General features: G+C 34.3%; 1 protein-coding gene across 1 annotated transcript in view; it reads right to left on the bottom strand.

Moving 5' to 3' along the window:
• LOC130053561 (receptor-type tyrosine-protein phosphatase H-like) overlaps positions 1-12,228 on the bottom strand; it is a 412,921-nt gene that overhangs the window by 359,999 nt on the left and 40,694 nt on the right. The window lies entirely within an intron of this gene.

Raw genomic sequence — 12,228 nt, 5'->3', positions numbered from 1 at the left:
TAATGGCATATTGCTACATAACTATCGGAAGTTGACGATGGAGAAGCTGAACTCATCCCGTTTGTCATATACATGAGAGGATATTGTGCCGGTCCGGATCACTTTTTTAATTTATATCAATGGCAACATATCAATCCCAAACTGCAAATAATTTGAATGCATTTTCACCTGTGCTGCGACGATAAACAACGAAAAGTCTTGCGGATGAAAATAGCTCTACGTCACTTGTATAATGACGTAATAGTTGAGTGAAGGATTTTTCAACGTAGTACGGTATTTGCTTACGTATGAAAAAATGATTTTTTGGTAAGATATGCGACGCTTGGAAGAATTTTACTTTAATTTGAATATGCTGTTATAATGTCTTAACTATACTCGGAACACCTTAACCCCACTGAATGATACTAATATTTTGAATAAACCTTTACTGAAAGATGACGCTACATGCATATTGAATTAGTTAAGAGAAGATGCCATTTCTGGTTAAGACAGAGGATTTAGATATTTGTCAGCTGTGATAGAATTATAATATTTTGTGGGGAAAGGAGAATATTCTAGGCAAATACATCACGTGTTGTAACCACAATAAGATGGGATGCGGGATATACAAAGAGGAGATTGAAAAGATGGAAGTTTTTGGCAAATATTGTTACAATACACAAATACCATTGAAAATGTTATAGGGAGTATGTCTCAAGTTTATAAAAGTATGTTACAGTTTACTCCCAATTAAGGCAAAAAATAGGATTCCTGTAACCCGACCGAGCCACAGGCCTGAAATTGTTCTTTACGAAATGTTGAGAAAGAAAAACCTTTTCCAGATCCGAATTTGATTAATTTCGATCCGGATCAACCCGTAAATAAAATCATGGTTCCCAGTGGTATGAGAGTTATCCGGAATTTATTATTCTTTTTTCTTAGATATTCATGGTCAACACGACAATGGTTGTTTAAAGTCTTAAAGTCTTTCTGTGCACAAAGTTCACAAATTCGAACTAGTCTGTTGTCTTTGAGAAAACTAACAATGATAAAATGTTCTTACCCTTCCTCTTTCCACCAACTGAGTTAGCATGACTATAATACTGACGTTCTGTTCCCAGATCATTCTCCAAAATTCATCACGTGTAAAAGGAAGTGGGCCTTGGGTGGCAATGTACTCTCGTTCTGAATTATATCCCTGAAAAAAGTTTCAAATTGTATAAAGGTACAATTATATGATTACACATTTCTACAAAGGACTATTAGGAAAATTTAATAACATACCGAAATAATTATAAATGCATGATAATGCGAGTTAAAGGTGTTTTAACTCAACACAAAGTCATGATAGATATATGAATATTGACAAAATGTAAAACTTATACGGTACCAATTTTGATGCACCAGATGCGCATTTCGACAAATAATGTCTCTTCAGTGATGCTCAAGCCGAAATGTTGGAAATTCGAAATAACTAATGAACTTGTAAGAGCTAAAAGGAAAATTAAAGTGCCAAAAACTGGGGCCAAATTCGTCCAAGGATAGAGCTATGAAAAAGGGAGATAATCCTTAATTTTGAAATGAATTTCTAAATTTTATCCCAGTAACGAAGTACTTAGCTACTGGGTTGTAGAGACCCTCGGGGACTAACAGTCCACCAGCAAAGGCCTCGACCCAGGGGTGGTAATGTAAAACTTGTATGGTACCAATTTTGATGCACCAGATGCTCAATATTAGACGACCTAGAAATGATAAAATCGTGTTTTTTATATAAACCTTCCCTGAGTTTGTTTATATTGATTGATTGATTGAATATTGTTTAACGTCCCTCTGGAGAATATATCACTCATATGGAGACCTCACCATTGACATAAAAATTCAAATCGAAAGGGTTAAGTAACAAATACTATATTCTGACAAGTAAAATAAATATTGAATTCTCGTTATATATTATGCTGTTTCAGAAATACAATACGGTATGAAGTGCGACGCTTCACGCCGACCTAGTGCCTCATGAAAAGTAAACCAACGTGAAGCCTTACAGTTCATACCTTTCTCTGTTTCCCATTCCCAGCCGTTATTCTCCTCCTTACTTCCGTCCTAGCTCTCTTATCATTTCTATTCATAGACATTTTATTCTTAAATCCCGTTTTTATAGGTGTAACCTGTTTAACACTGGGGAAAGTGTGGTTGTGGAATAGACAGGATGCATAAATCGTCCAAATCACAACATTTAATGTCTTAACAATAACATTTACACGATGCAACTGCTATTCAAGTATTACAAATACAATAGAGAACATCTCATAAGTAGTAGTTGCTCCTTGCACATTTCACTATACTTTAGACAATTGTCCCTATTACTTTTGTAATAATGATGACTGTTGTAAGTACTACGTTAGATGTCCCAACAAGGGGTGATTTTGTCCTGAATGCAAATCATTGACAATAATTTTCTTCCGTCATTTGTTTTAGACTAACCACGCTTCTAAATCACACACACTTGGAAATGAATATAATGTATGCTAATTTATAGATAAAACCTTTCTCTGACTTTTTTGGCGCATTGACATCCAGTCATAGATTGGAATAAAATTGATACAACACCAACAAAATAATTATAAGATTTAATTCTATTTCAAGAAGAAAATTAAAAATTACCGGAATATAGTTGGCGTTAATATAGTCTGATCCCTCATCATCTTCTGTGGCAAGCAATTTTACACGACTGTGATCATCTTAATAAAATATGAATGAAAGACAATATCAGATAGAAACAGTTTCGTTAGACATTTGACCCAAAATAACTAACGTATACTAATAAAAAAAAAAAAAGAGATGCGTATATAGAAGTAATTATTCGCTGAATCTTTTCAATATAAATTTTCAATGTTTTGGTCTAGAATGATTCGCCCTATTACTCCTTTTCAGATCCAACACTTTTGATTATTGGAAATATATTCTGTAAAATTTGAGAACAATAAAAAGTGTTTTAACGAAATATAAAAATCGCTCGGTCTCTGTACCTCTCGATTGATTTAGGCACCAGCAGTCTATCAAATGCAAGGGTTCTCGATATTTGATTGCATTGTATTTAAATGTAACAATTTTTTCTAGAAAGGCAGTGTGTGAATGAAAGGTGAAGGCAACGAACAGTGTTCAATCTCATAAATCCCATAAGCAATACAAAATAGATAGTTGGTCAAACACGGACCCCTGGAAACACCAGAGGTGGGATAAGATGCCTAAAAGGAGCAAGCATCCCATATCGAAGCAACGACGCAATTGGAAGACTGGAAGCAGGTATGTTAAAATTGCAGTTGCAAGAGATTTCAATGTTGCACAAAACACCATATCTCGCCTTTGGAGCAGACACAAACAGCATGGTTTAATAGAGAAGGTAGATCACGCTTGATGTTAGCAGCATAGTATCGTTTCACCCGATTGCGTCATCTTCATCAACGATTCATGCAGGGTCATCTACAACATCTGCCATTTCTGGGATTCGGATAAAACCTGATCAGAGCGTTCGGAATCAACTATGTGATTCTTGGATTAGGACGAGCAGACTTGTTTTATGCATCGTTCTGACTCCAAAGACATCGATGGTACCGACTTCAATAGTCTCAGACTCAAAAAGTATGGCCGCGGGAACACACACGGGCAGTTTAGTTCAACGACGAATCTCGATTTTTTTTTTCTGAAGAGGCCTGCTGGAAGACTCAGAGTTTATAGGTGAAAAAAGAAACTTTTTCCACGAAATCGCATCAGAAGGCTAATATGTTTAGATAGACAACTCAATGATTTATGAAATCATACAGCCTCATGTGGTTCCAATAATGCAGTATACCGAAGCAGTATTCCAACATGACAACGCCAGACCACATACTGCTCGTCTACCACGTGATGCTCAGCAAAAACACAATATCCAGCTTTTTCCTTGGTCATTCAAATCATCTGATTTGAACCTGTCGAACATGCATGCGACAAATTGAATAGTAGCAATCACAAAAGACAATCACATATTCTGCAACTACTGGCCAAATCTCTGATGTTAGAGTGGAACAGCATCTCTAGACAATTTTAGAGACATGGAAAGGCGTTGAAATTGGTGCTTATGGGGAATACAAGATATCGATCTTGGGTGACCTTGAATTGTAAATGACTGTAATTATCATGAGTTGTTGTGATACTTTAATTATTAACCCAGAGTTTACAACATTTTTGTATTAATCACTGATTAAGTATTTCTCATATCTTCAAATGAATAGGAAATTGTATTATGTGTTTCTATTTGATAAATGAACATTTGATGAAGAAGCGGACATTTGTCATGGCATTCCTGGATTACTTGTCAATAGAAAATGTTAATGAATTATTATCTTTTGTTAAAGATAGAAGAAGCTCATTATTTTCAGATAACAGAATGTATCATGAAATGATATCTGCAAATAGTTATATCTGATTATCATTTGGATGCAATGGAAGAAATCAAGCCATCAAGACGTATCTCATTCCGTGCGAGTTTTCCAAATACCTTAGATACCTTAAGAAAATGTGATCAATAAGTCTCTGATGTATCTAAAGATCGAAATCATCGATCTATATTCTAGAACTCCAGCATGAATTGATTCATATAATGCCAGCATTGTCTAACTTACTTGATCCTAGGATACGTACATGCTAGAATGTTGGTATATCTGTTTTTTATTCTGTTGGCCTGTGTGTCAGCAGTCTTTGTAATATGCGTTGGGCAGGTGTCTTTCAAGAGCTTCAAATTTGAAAACAAATAGGTTTGGTAACTTGTGTTCAAAATATCAATTTCATGGTAAAAATGTCAAAAAGTAAATTTCAAGCATTTTGAATATTTAGATCCACATGAAATCGTGCATTTTTTGGAAATGATTTATCTTAGAGGACCTGCCAATGAATATCTCTCATAATGTTGTATAGTACTATAAGTGTATGTGACAAAATCATGGTTTTTGCACAAAGCATGTTTAATAATTTCTAGACATACTGTATGTATTTCATTGGAAATCAGTGTTATCTGCCCTTTATGCAATAAAAGTGCATAAAGCATTGCAATTTTGAATAACGTCATTTCACATGCACAAGGGTTAAATTACTTGAGCTTTTGAGAACAAAACAGAACACATTCGTTGATAGATAAATCTTCATAAGCGAGCTTTCTACATGGACTGCTACGTAAGGAATACATTTCAAAATCAAAATGAAATGGATCTTTTATATTTGTATTCTACTTTAATTTCTCTCAGGTATTCCCAACTAATGAAATAGATTTACTATTTTTATCAAAACCCATATGCACATTGTTTTTATTCACATAGCATTCATGAGGAAATGGCTATCATTACAGTGGGTAGAGATAGTGAAGACAAAAATATAGAAAGCGTTAATATTTTAAACTGAGATGGAGAGTTGGAACAATTACATCTCCCTGTGAAATATTTCAAACACATCGTTCACGTCGTCAATTGATTAAATTGAAAAAAAGCATCTTTTATGGTAGCATTCTGACTGGAATATAGAAGGTATGCATCGAGAAAGAAGGTATCTATGAAAGGTGAATATAAATAACAGTAATCAATCTCATAACTCCGATAAGCAATACAAAATAGAGAATTGGGCATACATGGACCCCTGGACACTCCAGAAGTGGGATCAGGTGCCCAGTAGGAGTAAGCATCCCCTGTCAATCGATCACATCCGCAATGATCCCTATATCTTGATCAGGTAAACGGTGTTATCCGTAGTCAAAATCAATGTGCCAAGAACGGTCTAACAATCGGTATGAGACACGTCAGACAGAATTTGACCCAATGAAAGGTTGTATTGGCAAACTAGATCGTTATAACGATCATATAATTTGTCAAATGCTTACTTTAAACGAAACTTTTGAAACTGCTGCACCATCAACTTGTTTGCCAGTAGGCTGCCTCGATTTAAAAACTGACCATACGCAGAACAAGCTCTTACATATAAAATCAGTTGAGAGATATACACATCATATGCTGGTGAATATGGAGTATTGCTACATAAATATGGAAATTTGACGATGGGGAAGCCGAAATCATCGCATGTGTCATACAGTTGAGTTTCAACATTATGACCTATACCATATTTGGTTTTGCTTGATGCCTGCATTCACGCTTGTTTACTAAAATTACCGATTGCCTTGCCGTGTTCAACAAATGAGTGGAGTGCGGCTGTACTACAGTGTCAGACATGAATTATTGGAGTATGCTACTTTAGGTAAACGGACAGAAAATCACAGAACAGAACAACACAGGACCAAATGTCACAAAATTAGTAGAACAAAAAGTCACAGGACAAAACGTCACAATGACAACCTTTGATCAGATAAGACAGAAAATCACAGGACAAAAAGATCACAGAAATTACTTTTTTTATTCCACGTTTAGCACTCTCAATTCATGATCAAATGAAAAACAAAACAAAGTAAAAAAAAAAAAAAAAAAGAAGAAGCAAAAATAAACCCATTAACTTGTTTCTATAGCAATTTTGTATCACTTTACATACTATCTAAGGGTCCGTGTTTTTCCAACTCTTTAATTTCGTATTACTTATAGGAGTTACCGAACACTGTTCGTTATGTTCACCTTTCATTCTACTTGTTTTGATAATATATATAGTCGTTAATTTTACAATTTGGAAATTTTATTAAATTCATATAAAAATCAGTATTTTCTACACCAAACAATTATCAACAATAAGATTTTATCCTGTGACATTGTCCTACTTTCATAAAATTTCTAAATAAAACATTTTGTCCATGTTCATTTTGTCCGTGACTTTTTGTCCTGTGACTTTCTGTCCTAAATTCGTTATTTTATGGCAGTATTTTTGCTTCTCAGACCATGTTAAATATGATTTCTTTTCCGGATTTTGAGAAATTGATAATGGCACAATCCTACTTGTTTTACAATTATTTGACAACCCAATGTTCAATTTAGTCTTCCACCGGGAAAACCAGTGGCGACTATGGGTTTACTCCTCATTTCTCCGTCCGTCTATGCGCCTATTGCAAGTTTACATCTGCAAGCAATATTCTGAACAAGGCAAATAGAATAGTTGAGACGCCCTGGAGATTGAAGACATTCATATATGAAGCAAATCAATCAGTTTACCCCACCTTGACTGTCACATTGTTAACGATATCAACCTGTGTAACGTTCTAATGTAAAGTTTCATTTTAGAAACAGCTGACCTACTTTTTGTTTTAGCTTTTTCCTTACCCTTACCTTGTATTCTCTGGAAAACAGTAGATTACTCTCTGTGTGCATTTTATGTACATGTTGAGCAAAATCTGCGATAATTACTGGTCTGCAATGAAAGACATACATTTTAGACATTTTATAATTTGAGTGGTTGAATATATTAATTATAGTTTTAGTGAGCTACTGAATTCGGAAAGAATTCCATGCTTATGATGTGATATCCTTTGTTAAGTTGACAGCAATATTTCAAAAGAATATTTTTGCCTCCTAAAGCGTTTACATCTGCAAACAATATTCTGAACTAGACAAACAGAATAATCGATTGATTGAATGATAAGTGAAGATAATGAACAGTGATCAATCTCATAACACCTATAAGCAATACGAAATAAATAGTTGGGCAAACACGGACCCCTGGCCACACCAAAGGCGGGATCAAGTGCCTAGGAGAAGTAAGCATCCTCTGTCGACCGGTCACACCCGCCGTAAGCTCTGTATCCTGATCAGCTAAACGAAGTTATCCGTAGTTAAAATCAGTGTGCCAAGAACAAATTCATATATAAATGCATATATATGAAGCAAAACTATTTGAATTCTATGTACGAGAGATGCTGCAGCAAAGTCACTGCATTGATTTCATAAAACCGACTTCATACAAAAATGTTACAACAGGGGATGCTTACTCCTCCTAGGCACCTGATCCCACCTCTGGTGTGCCCAGGAGTCCGTGTTTGCCCAACTATCTATTTTGTATTGCTTGTAGGAGTTATGAGATTGATCACTGTTCGTTATCTTCCACTTGCATTGTACTGAATTTGATATACATCTGTAATTCAAAATGGAATACAATACAAGCAAATGTGTTTAATGCCAGTGGAAGGATAAGCAATGTGTCTTAGTGCTTAACTGCAAGGGTATTCATAGGATTCGTGCATTTGCATTTGCGCAGATAGGACTTCGAGATATATTTTACCCAGGTTTGGCTATAATTTGAAGTTCTGTTGTGAAATTTACATCATCATTCCCTCTTTCTACCTCTCGAGATTTTTTCTGGAATGGTCTGTATTGCGAGAAACGATATATATCAAAAACTATTACAAACAATTGGATATTGACAATTTTGCATTATAAACAGACACAGAATAAAGAAGTAGATCTACTTATTGTCCTAATGTTGAATGCTTTGGAATTGGTCATTCGAAATTCGTCATCAATTAAGTACATTTACAGTAAAATCTCCGTTGGTAACTTTTAGTTTAAATGGCCTTTAAGCGTGTCAAGTAGAGTTCAATTATTAACATGAAGTAATTGATATCTTAGCAATCAGACATCTGTTCTTCCATGGAAATGACATACCCTTTTCCGTTACGTTTCAGTATCACTATGATAATAACAACCAATACTGTAACTGCAGCAACAGCAGACACGGAACCAGCTATCAGAGGGACTAAGTTAGGCTCTTCAAAAACATAATAATAATGTTGATAATAAGGCTTGAAATGTTAAGAACAATTAAGAGGCCGTCCACGGAGATATCAGGCAGTAGCTATAATACGGCTGGCACATGCAATTCCCCAAAATTTTATTCATACCCAATAAAAGTTAAGGTCATACGCCAATTTTATCGTATGTAAAGTGAATTTCACAAAAAACATTGTTAGATGCCAAAACTTGGCCTATTTCATAAATTCGAGGACACTATATAATCTATAGAAAATGATCATTTTGTAAAGTTAAATAATACCCAATACAATAAAATTTGTCCAGAAAGTATAAACAATATTTGAAGGAAATTCCTTAATAATTAAAATGAAACAATAAAATTGCTGGGAAACAATGCTGTTGTTGAGCATTTACTGACAGAAGTAGCCAAAAAGCCAGTAATTTGAGTTACCTCCCTTGGCGTAAAAAATGTAAAATGATCCGAAACTTGCATAAATTGTAATTTTCGAAGAAAACAGTATTTATTTAGAACATTTTTCACTTATCTCGATTTTTTTTTATCAAGTGTAAACGTGGAATTAATTTTTTTTTTAATTTGATGGTGAAAAATAAATATTCAGCCCGGACCTTATCAAAGTTTCGTGGGTAAACAGATATGGCTGACAAGTGATAGAAACGTGAAGTTTTTCTAGGAGTGGTCCTTATTTTAGGGACTTGTCAATCCTTAATAATTGTTCAAAAGACATAAGTGGATATTCAAGATATTTTAAAGTTGGAGCTGCGTGTAATATTCAACCGAGATTGACCCCCTGCTGTACAGATCGGGGTACTTCGAATTCGACGTAAAAGTTTAAACTATCGTGCACGGTGCAGATGCTTACTAGTATGCCGAGGTCATTGCGATTCTTTAGGGATTTACTGGAGGCAACCACCACCAAATGTTGTTATCTACTACACAAAGGAAAGTGTAAAGCAGACAGAGCAGTAAACTTCAATGTTTCAAGGGAAATATTTGTTCCCGTTGGAAGTGGTAAGTATAAATGTCGAATTTTCTCTGTTATTTTTCTTTGAAAACTGTCTTTGATTGCTAGACAATTTTGATGCAAGTTCTCATGATGTGTCAATGCTAACAATTCTTTTGATGAAATGATTCTTTTTAAAATAATAATGATTAAAATGATAAATCCCCACAGTAAAAAAACCCATTAAATCAATCGGGGGGGGGGGGGGGGGGGTGTTAATGTAGGGATTTTTAAAATCTGTACTACAACACAATGTTTATCCACAAATCATTGAATTAAGAAACAATAGAATCACACAAAAACAAGATGAAAGTGGTGAAAAGTGTTTATTGTCCTGCAAGCTATGTACATATCAGCATGCATGCATAAAAAATAATATATATTAAAATTATATCAGATTATTTTTGACTGATTTTCTTTTTTTACCAGCTACTTTTCACATGTGTTTGTTTTTTGGATTCCTAGATTTAATAACTATTAAAGGATGAATGAATCAGTGTGAGAGGGTAGCATATGTACATGTATGTATGTGACAAAAACTGAATAATAAATATAAAGAAAATAATGATATATATTTATTCATGTAATTATGCAACTATAAGAACCATTATGTGTGTGGAGGTGGGGTGTGTGTTACAGGTTGATGTATATCATTAATTTCTCTACATTTAAGCTGAATGGATTATAAAATTCAGATGGTTTAACATGACACAAAATCTGATGATTTATTTGCATGCACACAGGTACTAAAGTGTATTAGTGTGACATACATGTATATACCAATTACCAAAGCTCGATAATGAATACAACGCCCATTTCATTACAGATTTGGAAAATAATTACATGTATAGTCAAATCACCCCTACTGCAAGCCAATTATCAGACTGTATCAGTGAGTATATTTATTTATTTCAATCAAAAGATTTTAAATTCAGAACATGGTACATCTGACCTTGTCATAATTCATAAATTATGTAAGTTTAGAACTATTACAGATATGAGCTTAATTCCACATTTGACATGTATATTTCTTGAGACAAATCCTGACCAATGGCATCCAATGTTATGATGTCACAATCCTTTTGTTTTAACTCACTTGACAGACATACATGTAGAATATAAAAACTTTAACTTTGACAATAACATAAGAATGGTTAGAGATGGGGGTTGGATATTTCAGAAATGTGTGTTCCTTCATGTCATATGATAGTAACATTTTTACCTTACGACCTTGACCCTTCATATTGAAGTTTTATGTGATGTCACCATGCCACACACAACACATACATGCATTTTTAATTCATGACTGTTATAATTGATTTTAACCCACTCGACAAGTTTTAAACTCTCTTCAGACAATTCTTGTTTAGATAATTTCAAATACTAGCTCGTATATATATACATATATATATAAGTCAGAGGTGATGTTTTGAAATCAGAATGTGGTTTAATTTTTGAATCAATGAATATATAGTTTTTTGTTTTTAGCTCACCTGAGCTGAAGGCTAAAGAATTAGGGTATGGAGGAGATCAAAGTATGATGAGGGAATATACAGGAAATGAAAACAAATTCTTTTCAAGGTTAGCAGGGCCACACTAAATCCTTTCAAACTGCAAATGTTCCTAATTTATGTTGATTCATTTTTCATTTCTATGCACCCATGACTTAAGTCGGGGGGGGGGGGGGGCAATATCTGTCTGGAACTTGCTCATGTTAGTAATAAGGCTCTCATATTTTTATTCCTTATTATTTTGGCACACTGATTTTGACTGCAGATAACTCCGTTTACCTGATCAGGATATGGGGCTCACGGCGGGTGTGACCGGTCAACAGGGGATGCTTACTCCTTCTAGGCACCTGATCCCACCTCTGGTGTGTCCAAGGGTCCGTGTTTGCCCAACTATCTATTTTGTATTGCTTGTAGGAGTTATGAGATTGATCACTGTTCGTTATCTTCACCTTGCATAACAAGACATTTCTTTTGATATCAATTTTTTTTTTACTTTTGTGCTTGGCCTACTTTTAACAAAATATAACCTACAGTAGGCAATTCTCCTGAACTATATATAAGGTAGTCTAGCCTTTTATGTTTAGTATTTAGATATTTTATGGCAAGAACTTTCATTTGATACCATGCTGTTTGATATTGTGACCTTGGTTTTGAAGTTTAACCCAGATTCTATTATATTGATATTTTACATAAAGATATACAAAATATGTATATTCTTTATTACCAGACTTTTAATTTAGTACCTGACCTTAGTCTTTAAAATAGCATGATTTTCAAAAACTTTAAATTGGTATATAGTTTCTCAGCCACTTTGGATTGGGCTTTGATATATAATTCACATATTATAGATTACTAATGAAAAGAGTTTTACTTTTGAACTTCTGACTTTGACCATGTTGACCTACTTTTGAAAAACATTCATTATTACCAGATCTGTTATATCTTGAGGGATAAGGTATTGGGTTAGTTTGTTTCACATGAAATGCCTAATGACCAGAATTTATTTTATAT

The sequence above is a fragment of the Ostrea edulis genome, chromosome 3 (assembly GCF_947568905.1).
Source record: "Ostrea edulis chromosome 3, xbOstEdul1.1, whole genome shotgun sequence".
In the NCBI taxonomy this organism is placed as follows: Eukaryota; Metazoa; Mollusca; class Bivalvia; order Ostreida; family Ostreidae; genus Ostrea; species Ostrea edulis.
Note: the sequence above shows the minus strand (reverse complement) of the source record. Positions and strands in the feature narration are given on the sequence as shown.